The 15,731-nt window shown below is 35.6% G+C and overlaps 1 protein-coding gene and 1 non-coding gene across 2 annotated transcripts in view; one reads left to right on the top strand and one right to left on the bottom strand.

Moving 5' to 3' along the window:
• Positions 1-15,731, bottom strand: part of LOC142337902 (uncharacterized) — a 519,657-nt gene that overhangs the window by 375,848 nt on the left and 128,078 nt on the right. The window lies entirely within an intron of this gene.
• Positions 1,704-1,785, top strand: Trnal-cag (transfer RNA leucine (anticodon CAG)). Its single transcript has one exon. It is a non-coding gene; the product is annotated as a tRNA-Leu (tRNA).

Genomic DNA, 15,731 nt, shown 5'->3' with positions numbered 1-15,731 from the left:
AGAGAACTAACTACTCAGTAACTTAATGCACTCAGGCGTTACCAGTTTTTCCCTTTTCGCAACAGAAAACATAAACCGACAAATGTCGGAAGAATTGCTCTCAAACGACAGGCAGGTGGGAAAAAATTTGACCCCACCGGCATTCGGACCTTTGACCACCCGCTTCATAACCATATCTACTACCGACTGCGCTATTTCACACTTTTTTTGCTATGCTGCAACCGACTTTATATTAGCAACAAGCTTTACTTCGGAGTGAGAGCAATTGAGATCACTCAAAAACGAAGAACGAAAGCGTGAAAAAGTCACTTGAGAAGTCAAAGAATGTTCTAGAAGAAAAGCACAAAATGGTCAAGCAAAAAATTTGCAAAAACAGACCAACATGTTTACAACAATTGCTATGAACTGCGTTCAAGAGCAATTAAAAGTCACGAAAAGTGCTATTCGGAGAAACGTGCAAGCTTGAAATCGGTAGTACGAAAAATTGGATAAAGACTAGCACGACAGATATAATTGCTAAACATAAACAGAACGACGCTGACGAATTGCTATCGAACGACTGACGACGAGGCGAACAATTTAGAACGGGGCATAGGCTAGAGCAGCTGTAATAGTGCAAAAACTTTTAACTGGGAAGGGGTTCAAACCCCAAAACTCGGATGATAGTCGAAGACATTAACCTGTACTCTACACGGGCTAGGTACGTCCATCGCTCACAATCAGTTTCAATTTAGCAAGATACTTAATTTCTGAACGCGCGCAATTCAAATCACTCAAAAAAATCAAACACTTAAGCCTGAAAGTCACTCAAGCAAAGAAATCAAATGACTATTCCGAAACCCTTCAATCAAAAATTTTGCATACAAAAGACAGACATGTTTTAAATAGTTGCTTGTTCGAGAGCAATTAAAAAATTTTTTTGAGAGAAATTAAAACCACCATCTCTCGCTGTACTTCCCATTTGCATTTTTCAAACAAGCCTTGTTCAATTAGGAAACAACTGAATTTCGCTGCTCAAAACTCTGCATGAGAACATTTTTTTCGAGAACGAAAATATTCCTCTCTATGCCAAAGGAAAAACAGCCTCCAAGTTCTGGGGACGAAAAAATGTTCCGCGTAAATTCCAGTTTGCAATATACAAATTGATTCCATTAATTTAACAGCCAGAACGTTTAAAATTTCCCAAGTCAAGTTTGATCTAAATTACGGTTAGATTCTGCAAATTCTATTATAGATTCGTATTTTTCCATCTCTACAACAAGTCAAAATATGTTTTGAATTAGCACAGACTTTGTAAACAGCATCACAATCAGAACCCGTCAACTCTCGCATAATTTTCACTTCTTTCTGAACTTCAAAATCACTTTCATAAGCAAGTTGATTCAAATTTAATCCGGTTACAGAGCCGTCTTTCGTTGCAACGTACGCGAAATCACCAACCGTTTCAATACTGCAAATAGGGGCTCCGCGTGATATATTGAAAGATACCGTTGAAGGTGTGAAGTTTTTATCTAGACGTGTCAAGTGAATTGTTCCGTTCGTAGCCCCGCATACAATTGAAGTCTCGGATAAAAAACGGCATGTTGTAATATCTTCGTTTTCTGGGATATCGATCTAAAATATGATTTAGACGTTGTCATGACATGTATATTTATCTGTTCATTCGCTCAGTATGAAATAATTTAACAAACTTGGGATACCAAGGCAGGATGGCCGAGCGGTCTAAGGCGCTGCGTTCAGGTCGCAGTATCTTCGGATGCGTGGGTTCGAATCCCACTCCTGTCAAACTTTTTGCATCAATACAGTAATATAGTTTATCAATACAGTTTATCATTTTAGAACTAAACATATTTCCATGTTTATGAGTCTATTACCTAAATCTATTACGTCTATTACCAAAAGTCTATTACGCCCAAGAGTAAGTCTATTACGCCTAAGTCTATTACCAATATTGAGCAACTAACACATGATTCTACAAATATTATGAAAACCTATTTAAAATAGAGAGTTAACTTACTCTAAATGAACAAAGTTGGACATCAGAGGCCAAATGGTGCAACACAAGTCGTGCATTTTGGGTGGCCACTACCACAATTTTGTCTTGCGTTTCAAACTCTTCCTTTCCGATGTTGTTTTCGAAACGCTTCAAGATCTCTTTCCGATAACTTTCATCACTGACGACTGAAATATCTACACAAGAAACACCAACTTCGAAATCTACATGTTTGATTACGTCTCCGCTTGCGCAGCTGAATAAATTAAGTTTTCCATCAAGAGCAACCGACGCAACATTTTTGCCTTTCCCAACTATTGCGATATCTTCGATTGGTCGTAAGTGTGACTTCATGATTCGGGGACAGGAACCAGTCTCACACGACCACACTCGGAGATCGAGAGAGGCTGAAAGGAGGACCAGTCCAGAAGGAAAGAACTGGAGAGCGTTGATGTCAAATGGGTGACCTGACTGAAACAAATCAAAGTCAAAAGACGCTCAACAATTCACAGATTAAACGTGTTGCCCATCACTTGAAAAACCTGATGTCAAAAACCTTGTTGAAAGCGATGATAATAAATACTTTGCCGAAGACATACGGAACAGAATGGCGATAGAAAGTGGTTCAATTCATAAAACCATGTTCAAGATCTTGCAATTGTTGTAATTGGTTAGCACGCCTATTTTTTGGTAAGCATTCTCAGATTTTTTTTTGATAGTCGCTAATTCGTATCAAGTAGAGATCATTTTCCAATTCAACACATCAGTCGTAGCCAGTTAGGATGGTGAGCAGAAGGAACACTTTAGCTTCGTCCTCAGCTTCAGCATAAAACAAAGAGTGTTAAAAAAGAACAAAAGAAATCAAGCTATTGCGGGATACTTTATGCAATACTTTCAGGATCTTTTCTGCTAGCGCCCCCCAGCCTTATATAGCCGTTAAATTTTGCACCCCCCAAAATCTAAGTTTTCGCGAATTGTAAGAGCGATATTTGAAATTCATTGAAACAAGAGTGTCTAGGTAGATTGAAGGCACTTTTAGAATAGTTTCCTTTAAAAGTTTTAAAAAATCAAGACCTTATTGTAGCCGATAAAACCAAAAATGATCTAATACAGAAATTTTTATTGATGCATACGTTATATGCAACAAATTTTGGTTGAATACGTAATACTTTCAAACCATAGCTGTGCTAGCTTTTAGTAAATGCATATTGCGCATATATGTTCACGTATAAGATTACTTAGCTTCAACAATATGTTTACACATTTATAAATGGGGGGTGCCTAACTAAGCGGGGGGGGGGGGGGGGGGTGCCTAACTAAGCGGGGGGGGGGGGGGGCGCTAGCAGAAAAGATCCTACTTTCATTCATTCATCGCAATCAGTGAATATAACCCACACCTTCGGTTAAAACAGATAACTTAAAAGAGCAAAGGCAAGTTTTAAAAAATAAAAACTTTGATTGAAACGAAGATTGAAATATTTCCATTCTTGATTTGATTCGACAATTATATACTATTAAAAAAAAGAAACACTTAAATTCTGATCAGTATAAGAAAACACATTCAAATTACGCAATCAGAAGTGTATTTTAATGTAAATTTTACATGCAAAAATCATTTATGTTTATAACAGTGAAACAATGTTTTTTACTAGAAACACTAAACAGGTACATTGCATTCGATTGAATTCAGTAAGAGCATGCATCAACATTTAAACTTACAAAAACGTATTTGTTTTGTGCGAGTCAGTACTAAATCATAAAAAAAACACAAACTGTCTCTGGTCCGTTTTTATCCCACAGCATCATAATTAGTATGATTGCACCCCTCAAAATGTCATCTCTGGTACTCATTGTTTTGGAAACGGTACTTCGTCGGCATGAGTGGAAAATCGAACAGATTTTCTCTGTGGACTATTGGATGGAACCATTCTTAGACAAGACAGATGTCAAAATAAAAGAACACATCTTATTCAATTAGCACTTAAAATGTATACAAACTGTAATCGCTGTTGCATGCATTAAATTCGAAACTTCGCTGCAACCTTAAATTGTAACTGCGATTGTGCATAAAGTGAAAAGTGAGTTTATGAAATGCAAATCATATGCTAAAACATGTAGATGGGTGAGTGGACGGAAATCAACCAATTGAGGGAGGGCAATAACATCAACGAGCCATAGTAATCCAATGACCAAACAGTTTAAGCCAAAGATTAAAAATATGTCAGCAAAATGCACTTCCTGCGCAAAAATTACCAAAAAAATCTTTCATCTTTTTGAGACAAGGCTAGAACAAATATGTTCAGAAGCCTAGAGAGAGGCTACATGTACATAACAATTCACAAAGAAAAATACAAAAAAGTTTTAAAATAATTATTTACACAAAGTATGTACAGAACTATATTGAAGATATTTGCACGGCAGGATGCTATTCATAGAAAAAACAACAAAGTCCAAGATATCAGCAAAGCCGTAAAAACCCAAAGTCGCTACAACTAATCTTGCGGCCTATTTCGTCAAAAAAGAAGTCTGGAATCATTCTGCTAATTAAGCAATACAATCAGAATTCTTTGAGATGTAAAAGCTGATCGAATAAAACAAGATTATTGGAGAAAAGATTTATTAAAAACTAGAGAAAAAAAACTAATCAAATGAACTATTTGAACGCGCTGCGTAAACTTTGTATATTTTGTGGTCACAATTTCATATTCGTCCAAGAACGAAACAGCAAAACAGAAAATGAAACTCGGGCGAAATTCAAGCTTCAAATCGGTCAGTCAATAATCTTCGCACGTTATTTGAGAGCAGGACAGAGATCGATGATCCTACTGCTTTTACACTGATGCAAAATGCATGAAAATTCTCCCCAAAAAAAGAACGAAAAAGAACATCAACATCAACATGACCGACAAATGTCAAGCAAAATGCTCTCAAACGACCGGCGAGGGTTTGGCCCCTATAGTAGCCAGCTGTGGTTTAAGGATGCCAGCATTAGGGTGTGCAAGGGGGGGGGCTGAGCCGAGTGGTGGCCACAGGGAGGAAGGGGGGTCAAGCGATGATGGTTGGGGCTGGGGGTTGGGTTCGGAGGGCTTAACTAGAGGGGTCCGAGTCTCCAAATCGCCAGGTGGAGGAGGGTGGAAGTGGGGAGTGGTGGGGGTGACTGCGGAAAGAGGATTAAGGACCAGCCTACACATGAATTGATGCTTCAAAAAAAATTTTGGTGAATCGCATATTTAGAGTTTAGTTAAGCCGAAAGGTTCTAAGATAACTTAATAACCTCGGGCCTTTAGCTGTTCATCCCAATTTAAATAAAGATGAGATTAAAGCATCAGACAAAAAATTGCATAAAAAACAGGACAAATAAAATTACCACAAACTTCGTTTCAGATCAATTAATCAGCCCAATTCCACAAGAACACCAAAAACAGATTACATGCACCGTCATATCACATGTATTAAGTTAGTTGGAAGGAAGCCCAAGAGCACGTTTTTCAACCCTAACGCATGCTTTGTTTTGATGGATTCTTTCGTTTTTTTTTTTAACATTGCCGATGAATGAAGAATGGAAAGAGGATCTGCATAAATACCTAGCCGGTAAATTGAAATTTTTCATTGCTCAAATATTCTCATACTGCATTGACATGCTCTATGAAAGAACAAAATCGTTGTTTTACCCCTATTATTTCAACCTAAAAATATGAAAGCACTCGCCTACTAAACGTCTCCTGACTTCACCAGTTTCCACATTCCACAGCAGAATTGCATTCTCTTCCACTCTTGTCGAAGAAGCGGAGGCTCCGAGTGAGTCTGTTACTGCCAGACAGTCAATCTTCTTACCGGAGTGCAGGTGTGAAAATTCCTTCACAGGTGCATCAAACACTGCAACAAGTATTGATTATTTACTTATTGTTAAGGATTCATCGTTATATTTCATTCAAGATTGTACTGAAGCTGCTGAATGACCACACGTTTTTAAAACTGATTGAAACGTCAGTTATCACGCTAACAACAATTTTAAATAAAGGTGTGCTATCTATTGCTATTGGCCTACTGATGGTTATAAGGACCAGATTTATTGAGAAAATTCACACAAAAATGTCAGCTTTTTTAGGATGTAAGATTTAAGCTTAGGTGTGGATAACAGTGACAGTCAGAACAACTAGTTCAAAATTGCTTCAGTTTGATCTAAAAGTCAGCTATGAGTGTTTCATCCTTGCAGGTTTTGTTAAAATACAGAAAACAATTTAACATAACTTATCAAAAAAAATTAACGCTAAATTGATCACTTTCGGAATAGTAATTTCTTTCAAATTAGTTGCTCTTAAAAGCCTCATGCAGAAAATCTGGTATTTTTTAGCCAAAGATTTGTACAACTATGATTAATTTTTAACATATCTTACCAATAGTTGGTTGATTTTCAACATCAACTTTCAAACATCGCCTGTTGACAAAGCTAGGCTGCAGTTTCATCTCATCAGGAAACTGTTCATTTTCATTCAAATAATCAATCTTCAGCTCATTATTCTCTGCTCTGACCAATTTGCCTTCACGTTTCATGTTTTCTCTTTCAATCGTAACCCAACACGAGCTTCCTTCCACAGCGAGGGAGTCTTGCCAATCACATTGGATGTACAGCTTCATCAATTTCATCATTTTCATATCTGAAATGTCGCCAAAATAAAAGACGGTTTTTTTATCAGGCACGCTAACTCAAAAAATGAACCAGTACTAGATTTGAACCAGTATCTTTAAACTGGCAACCATAGTGGCTACATTACAACTAACTGGTCGGAGTGAGAAGTTATGCTTGCTTGAAGATTTCACAGAAATGATGACAACGAGAGAACGCAGGTGCTCGAGTGTGATAAAACGTTTTATAATGCAATTTAGCGGGAAAAGAGTCGCCAAGCCAAAAATGTTAAATGATCAAACGTTAATTATGTAAGCAGTCTTAAAAAACAGCGACACTCCTCACAAAATTACAGCCTCAAAACAATAATAAAACCATTAAAAAAGGAGAAAAGACCAGTATTTTCTGTGCAATTAGTCATTTCACAGAAAATAACGTCAAAATGAAATCTGTTCAAAACGCCGCCAGATAATAGCTATGAATTAGATTGCATCGAACTCCAAAACCCTAGAAAAGAGCGTTTTATATCAGGAAAGATGTTAAACGCAACAAGTTCTGCTTCTGGTATTAACTTAAATACCTAGCCGTACAAGGAGGCTAAGTAATTCGCGTTTGCACATAAAGTTCCGACCCCGCATATTCACAAGTTTGGCTTAATCGTCGACAGGAAGAGATAGAAAACTTTCAAAAATTCTCACATATTGATCAAAAATAATTCGTGTGAAAAAAAATTGCCTCTAACACAAATCACTTATTAAGGTGAATAATGCCGCCTTAGTGGGCCAATGAGACTTGCCAATATTAAGACAACGGGACAAGACAAACAAAAAAATCGAAGAACAACAACAAGCATTTACATCCAAAACTCAATGTCTATTTTTTGAAAAAAAAAAAAAACTAAATAATAACAAGCCAAAAAGAATTTCAAATAAAAAGCCAGAATTTAACAAACTAGCTTGTTTTTCGCTAGAAAAAACAAGGGACCAGTCTTTGATGAGACTCGGTAACAAGCAGAGAAAAAAGAACAAAGTACGAAATTCCAAAAAAAAAACGTTTGTCTCCTCGAAAACAAATAATTCAATGAAACCCATTTGATATCACTTGAAATCGCTAGAGAATTATTTTCATTTGTACTCTAAAATAAAGACATCGAGACCTTTTAGTTTCCAGAGTATGTCGTACGTCTATAAACATAAACGACAAAGTCGGACGAAAAACAAATTCCGTTAAATTTTGCAATAAAACGGCGTCGAAGCCGTTAAAACCATATTCTAATCAGTAAAAATTAAGAGATAGTCAACTGCGTCCTCTTTGAAAACCGATAGTGAGATTAATGACTGATGATTAAAAAGACTGGGTAACAACTTTTAAAAAAAGGACAAAAAGGGAGAAGTTTAAAAAAACATTTATCTTAATAACTTTTCTCAATTTATTAATTTCAAATGCATCAAAAGATTAGATAGAATCTGACATCAATGAATACGCTTTTTATTTCTCAAAAAGTCCTTGGGATCTGCCATTAATCAGAATATGTCATACATCTACAAAAAGAGTGAAATGGAGAAAAATAAAAAAACTAAATTATTTTGCAAAAAAAACTGGTATTTAAACGGCAAAACAAAGAGCATTGCACTAAATACCTTCGATTTGTTCAATTGTGCCTTTCATTAACATCAACAATTCGATATGCAAGTTGTAGTTAAGGAGACTAGATAACATTTAGACAAAAAACAACCAATTTCAAGTTTAAAAAATACATCTAAATATCTTCTCAAACATGTGATTCCGAAGTCATGAAAAACTTTAGCTATCAAATGAAATCAGCAAATAGCTCTTCCAGAGCAAGCCGCTTTGACCATAAATTATGCAGTTTTTCTCATTCGACTACACAAAGAAAAACCAACAAAGACGAAAGTGAAAAAAAAACCAATTTATTCTGTTGCACAAAAACTGCTACCGAGGCCGTTGAAACAATAATCGATGACCAACAAAAGCCATATATTCAATTGTCCCTTTCTTCATTACCAATAATTTTATAAACAACCTGTATTCATTGAGAGAAGGTAACAAGTAGGCAACAAAAACAGCGAAATGTGAATTAAAAAAATCATCTATAATTTTTTGAAACATTTGACGTCAAAGTCAAACAAAAACTTTATCAATCAACGATAATCAAGAAATAAGTTCCTGTGTTCATCCATAAGAAGACGCTAAGATATGCAATTAAACAGAATTTGCCAAAAGACAACCAAAAAGAACGACAAATAACGTCCAAAAACAAAAAAAATTGAATTCTAGAAGTCAGAGTCGAAGCAGTTAAAACAATTATCTATCCACGAAGTGTTCAAATGAGCCTTCCTTTCAAATTCCCAGAATGACACCTGAACTGTCAATAATAGGAAAAGAGGGTAAAAAGAACCTAATGATGGCAAAATATCCAAAAGTTGTAAATTTTGTACGAAAACTCGTAGTATCAAAGCAGAAAATTAATTACTTAAAATCATAAGTAAGCATTAAATTTTAATCGATTAGAAACCCGATGTGATCTGTGTTTCCTGACCTTAAGCTAGAAGTTGGCCAAAAAAGAGGAATGTTGCAAAGCTCAATAAACCATTGTTCATTTTAAAAATATGGAAAATAAAACAACCATAAGCTTTCAACTAAAAAGCGAAATAGGTTTCCTTGAAACTCGCTAGGAAGGAACCAAGTTGGACTTGTCAATAGAACGTTTTGATATTTATCGTTTTTTTCCGTAATTAAAGTTAAAAAAGGCGGAAATGCGAACACCTTTAAAAAACGTCGATTACAATTAGTTCTTTTTGGACTTTAAGAAACAACGATTAGACCAAAACTAGCTTCTATTGCCGTTCGTTTATTGGGAGCCCTTTATTGTTCCAAAAACTATGCATATGAATTATTTGACAAAAAGATCAATATATCATGCATTTTGCTTAATTAAAGAGTTAAATTAGCGAATAACCAGCAAACGTTTAACTCAAGTACACTCTCAAAGGATCCAGAATTAAAATTAGCCTGTTTCTGAGTCCCCGAAACCAGTCTCAGCAGTTGTTAGATGTATTAATGCTCTAAATTTAATCAAATTGGACTATAAAAGCCTATTGCGAGCCATTTTTGATGGGAAAAAGGCCGAAATTTGACAAATTTAGCAAAACTTTATCCAAAAAATTGAACTAAACAGTTGAAAAACACTTGTTTTTAAAGGTAAAACTAACAACACTATCATTAACAATTTTAATAATTTTTTTATATAAATAATTTTATATAAACAAATTGAATTAAAATACAGAAAATGTGAACAGAAACAACGAAAAAGAGTCAAATGTCCGCAAAACTTTAAACCTCGATAACTGTGAAAAAACGAAATTCATAAAACTTTTTAATTATATTTTTACTTTATTGAGTGACATTGTTATCAACGATTTTAACAAATTTTAGCAAAAATAACGACAAATTTTAGCAATTTTTTGTCAAAAATTGGGAAAATGTGAACAAAACGGATTTCGGTCTAATATTCACAACATTTTAAAACATTAACTTTATTTAAAAAGCGAAAATCAAAAAATAAAATCTGTTTAAAAAAACGTTTGCATATATAGTTTCTCCCGCACTAAAGTGGGTCGGAACAAAAATTTCCGAACATGAGCGAGTCACATTGAAAAAAAAATTGACGGCATTTTTCAATGCATTGATGCTTTGGAAAAAACGACAGCAAAAACCTTAAAATTGAAAGAAAATAAAAAGAAAGAAAATTTCTTCAAATTTTGTAACAAATTAATTTCTTTTTAATTGGAAAAATTAAAAAAGAACAGACTAAAATTGGCAACCATTTGATAAAATTTACTAGATTTTCATTAACAAAAAACAACTGGAAGTTAATATTTTTCAACTCGAGAGACAACCAAATGTGCTAGAACAACTAATTTTAACCACAAAACTCCCCAGAAGCTATCTAAAACTTGAATACAAAAATATCTGAAAAAGATAGAGACAAGGCAAAAATATAAAAACAGAAAAAAAATTGACGCAAAAAATGTATAATTCGCTACAGATAGTAAAAAGCTTTCAAAAACATTATTACCAGTTATTACATTATTACAAATAATTGAGAAACAGTTGTAGGTAAAAACTAAGAAAACAACAAAACTGCTTTCAAAAAGCTGCACGAGATCAAAAAATTGCGCTCTTTAAGGAAAATTTTTTCACACCGTCTTTTCTAGCTCTCTCTTTATAGCTCTCTCTCTCTCTGTCTCTCTCTCTCTCTCTCTCTCTCTCTCTCTCTCTCTCTCTCTCTCTCTCTCTCGCTCTCGCTCTCGCTCTCGCTCTCTCTCTCTCTCGCTCTCGCTCTCGCTCTCTCTCTCTCTCTCTCTCTCTCTCTCTCTCTCTCTCGCTCTCGCTCTCGCTCTCGCTCTCGCTCTCGCTCTCTCTCGCTCTCATATAAGCGACATGAACAGAAAAAAACTCTTCTCTCAGCAATTTGACCTTAAAAATTTATTTTCACGCATTTCACTTCCTGTTTCAAATACACTCCAACAATATTACCCATCAAAAAAGACGCTCCACCAATATTCTTCTTCGAATCGTAAAAATAGAAGCACTACAATATGAGGGCGGCTATTAACAAGATAGAACGAACTGCTCTCAAACGACGGACAGGGGCTCAAGTTCAAAGTAGGCTTCAGACCAGGGGTTGATACCGGCCTGCTTCAATGAAAGGTGGCAATAACTTCCCTTGGCGCTGATTACAGAACTCAAACGGCAAACCATGAAACCAATCCGCACACCTTTAAGTGTCGAATCGATGAAGAGCAAAACAGACAAATACAATGATTGCGTCACACTTCATTCGGCAGCAATTGAAAGAAGTTAGCAGAGAAGTCAAATCTCACGGAACACAAAACAAAGTTGAAATTGCTAAGAAACGAGTCTTTCAATGCAAACTAAAAGAAATTGAGAACTACCACAGCAAAATCAGTTTTCAGTGAAAAACAAATTGACAAGAATGCCAAGAACTTTTCAAAAGCTATTCATCACTGTGACTCCCATCTCAAAACCACTATTTCATATTGCTCCATCTGTTCATATTCGACGAACATTCTTTCTGCGACATTACCATTTAGAAACCTTAAATTGTATTCCAGCGAACATTGCCGAGAGAATGCCGAAATAGCTGCTAAATAGAAATCAGGTGATGAAGTCAACTCCTTTGCAAAAAAACTTGAAAAGCTGTGTTATATTTTGATTTAAAATGTCTAACTATTTTGATGTTATATTTTGATTTTATAATGTGTAACTAATTGATGATTCCATTAGCTGCCCTCAATTACCTTCAATTAGAGCGACACGCACTCACTTGATCTTATTTCTTTAAAATAAAGTAAAGTCAATTTCAGAGTGAGTGAGGTCATTTTTGAGAGTGAGGTAAGTCACGTGTGATCAAAAACTTAATCACGCAAATGAACTCGCTCAACTAAGAGTGAAAAGTAATGCACGCCATTCACTTGAAATTGCATGAAATAATGCAAAAAGCAGATACGAAAATCTGACGTCACATGGTCGTTACAAAAACCTTGACGAAATAAAAACATAGCAGGACAAGTCCTGACCTACAATTCAAAGATTTTTTATTGACAAAACAAAACATCTAGACCAAGAAAGGACTATGAATGAATTGGAAAAACTTTTTAAAAAAACCCAGTAAAATCAATGTCAAAATGCCGCATGTAAACAAAAAATCACCAGCGAGAAAGCGAATTTTAGTTCAAACACCTTTTTCTAACTCTACTTTAAAATAAGAACGGAAAAAATTAACGCCGCAAAACCACTCGCCTTTCCACTCCACTTCCTGTTTCGGCGTGCCCAAAATCACCACTTCAATTTGCCTTCGAATATCTGAAAATATCTGAACAGATCTTAAGACAACGCCCTAATACAATTACAATTCTTTGAATTGTAAAAATCAAGAGAAGGCCAGTAATAGCCTCAGCTATTGCTTTGCTGCTAACACAAAAGATATTCATTCAGAAACCACACGAACAATGAATATTTTTGAAAAAAATTAACAAACGCACAGAGGAAACTTACTGAAATTTTGATATCGCCAAGAATTGTAATAATGGAAACATAATAACTGGCAACGATCAAAAATACCTAAACTCAACAAAAATCTACAAGCTCAAAAAAGCTGATCATGCTACGCGCTTTCAACTGTGTCGAAATAACAAGCAGCATTCGTTCAAATTGCAATTATGAAACAACCTTTCACTGATTTTCAAACACGCAACACCATTAAAAGTGAATGGCCAATTCCACAGCAAACCTTGCATTGGAACGAAATAGGTTTTCAGAAAATAATGCTTTTGCGAAATACAAAAAGTATAAGCTCACAAACAAAAACGGGCTATACCCCAGTACAGAGCACGTGCCCTTATACCCCAGTACAGAGCACGTGCCATTACATAGTAAGTCATTGTAAAAATATGGTACGCACTTCTGGTGGTTACAAATAAAATGCACCCACTAAACTAGGGGAACAAAATTCGGTTTTTGAGTTCATGATTATAGAGGAAAGTTTTGAATAAGAGTGCCTTTATGCGACACATCTCTTTACTGTTAAAATTGGATGAGATTCAAACTATACATTGGGATTTTGGGCAAACGCTTCTAGCGGCTACAAATGGCACGCGCTTCTGGTGGCTACAAATAATATGCACCCACTAAACTAGGGGAACAAAGTTCGGTTCTTGAGTTCATGATTATAGAGAAAAGTTTTGAATAAGAGTGCCTTTCTGCGACACATTTCTCTTTACTGTTAAAATTGGATGAGATTCAAACTATACATTGGGATTTTGGGCACACCCTTCTGGTGGATACAAATGGCACGCTCTTCTGGTGGCTACAAATAATATGCACCCACTAAACTAGGGGAACAAAATTCGGTTTATGAGTTCATGATTATAGAGAAAAGTTTTGAATAAGAGTGCCTTTATGCGACACATTTCTCTTCACTGTTAAAATTGGGTGAGATTCAAACTATACATTGGGATTTTGGGCATACGCTTCTGGTGGCTACAAATAGCACGCGCATCTGGTGGCTACAAATAATATGCACCCACTAAACTAGAGGAACAAAATTCGGTTTTTGAGTTCATGATTATAGAGAAAAGTTTTGAATAAGAGTGCCTTTATGCGACACATTTCTCTTTACTGTTAAAATTGGATGAGATTCAAACTATACATTGGGATTTTGGGCACACCCTTCTGGTGGCTACAAATGGCACGCTCTTCTGGTGGCTACAAATAATATGCACCCACTAAACTAGGGGAACAAAATTCGGTTTTTTAGTTCATGATTATAGAGATAAGTTTTGAATAAGTGTGCCTTTATGCGACACATTTCTCTTTACTGTTTAAATTGGATGAAATTCAAGCTATAAATTGGGATTTTGATCAAGTTATCATTGCGTCATACTTCTTATATTTTCACAGGCAAGAAAGAGCACTAGTTTAGGGATCGATGGTTCATGGAATTGTTGATCAAAAGTTGAAATTAATTTGTGCTAAAATGCAACAAAGGCTAACTTACTTGGAGTCCTTAAGAATCGCGCTGAAGAACGTTTAATTCCCAATAATTCTAGTTTTTACCTTGTTACTTTTTCTTTTCCAACTTCAACAATGGAAGAAATTTAATACGGGTTGAGGTGGATACTGATGGAAAGAGGACTTGGTAGAGGTTTGGGTAGGGAGGGAGTAGGCAGTGTTGGGAGCTAGAAAGGCAGCTTGAGGGGGTTGAGAGGCGTGCGTGTGGATGGGAGGGGGTGGTAAGTTTGTTCGGGGCGAGTGATCTGAATAGGGATAAAGGACTGTTATAGGAAAAAAACTTCCCGAAATGACCTCTCGACATTGAATATTACCACTTCCTAATTCTTATGTCTTAGAAACTAAGCTCATTGTTAAGAACAATATTAAAAAAGAACAGAAGTGTTGATTCTTAAAGTTCAGTTCAAAAACAAGTTCAGTTCCTCGAGTCGAAAACGACACAAACATTTGCAATAATCTCTCCAAACTTCGTTTGATAGCAATTAAAAACCTCACGTCAAAATTAAGGCACAAAATAAATACTTTAACAAAGGTTCGTTGCCATTAAAAAGTCAAACTCATTTAAAAAAATGAGAAATATCTTATCTTAGAGACGAAGTATTGGCTCCCAAAAAATACAACAGGATCCATAGCAAAAGGATTAATTACCGCAGCTTCGTTTCAAAGGTATTTTCCAACGTACAAACAAAAATAAGCTGAGTGGAAAAATTGGCAAAATGGTTGACTAAATGCAACATTCTGTCGAAAATATTCAAAGTAATTCAATCAACGCGGAGTACGAAAAACATTTTTATTGATGGGTCATCATTAGTTCACGCGGCAATTTTACTACGTTTACCTTTTCAGTCCAGCCGTCGAAACACAGTACTTCTAGAAACAAAAACTGTAAAAACCAGTACTCATCTTTGATCCGTAAAGAAATCAAGAACACCTCAAAACAGCTGAAATAATGAAGACTCTTGTAAAGAGTCTGTTATTTAATGAGAGGATACAGTGGCTAGTATTAATACCAATGAACATTGGAGTTGGTAACTGTAACTTACAAGAACAAACATCAAGTAGCAGGCATCTACAGTTCTGCTTTATGGGTTTATCCCGGTTCTATTTTTGATTATGTGCTTTGATACTAATTCCTTTCAATTTAGATTGCTTTGCTGAGTAACTACTGTTTAAAAGCACTTTGAGCAGAATGTGCGACGAATAAAACTAGCCTGGAGAAATATCACGCAAAATATCGAAAAATCGGCAAAATGAGGCAAAGCGAAACAAATTTTTGCCCGTAAAATAGGAGCGCAGTAATAGCCTGCTGAGAAGATGAGGTCGGCTATATACATATACATAACCTGTATACACATAACCGATTATGATTTAAAGTGAAAAAATTACACCCATTTTGGCGAACTTTTCATTTGACTTTTAGTAGTAAACGGCCACCACAATGAGAGAACTTTAGATCACGCAAAACGAAAAAGTCTAACACGTTTACAATAATTA

Source organism: Convolutriloba macropyga, chromosome 4 (genome assembly GCF_964194025.1).
Source record: "Convolutriloba macropyga chromosome 4, txConMacr16.3, whole genome shotgun sequence".
Lineage (NCBI taxonomy): Eukaryota > Metazoa > Xenacoelomorpha > Acoela > Convolutidae > Convolutriloba > Convolutriloba macropyga.
Note: the sequence above shows the minus strand (reverse complement) of the source record. Positions and strands in the feature narration are given on the sequence as shown.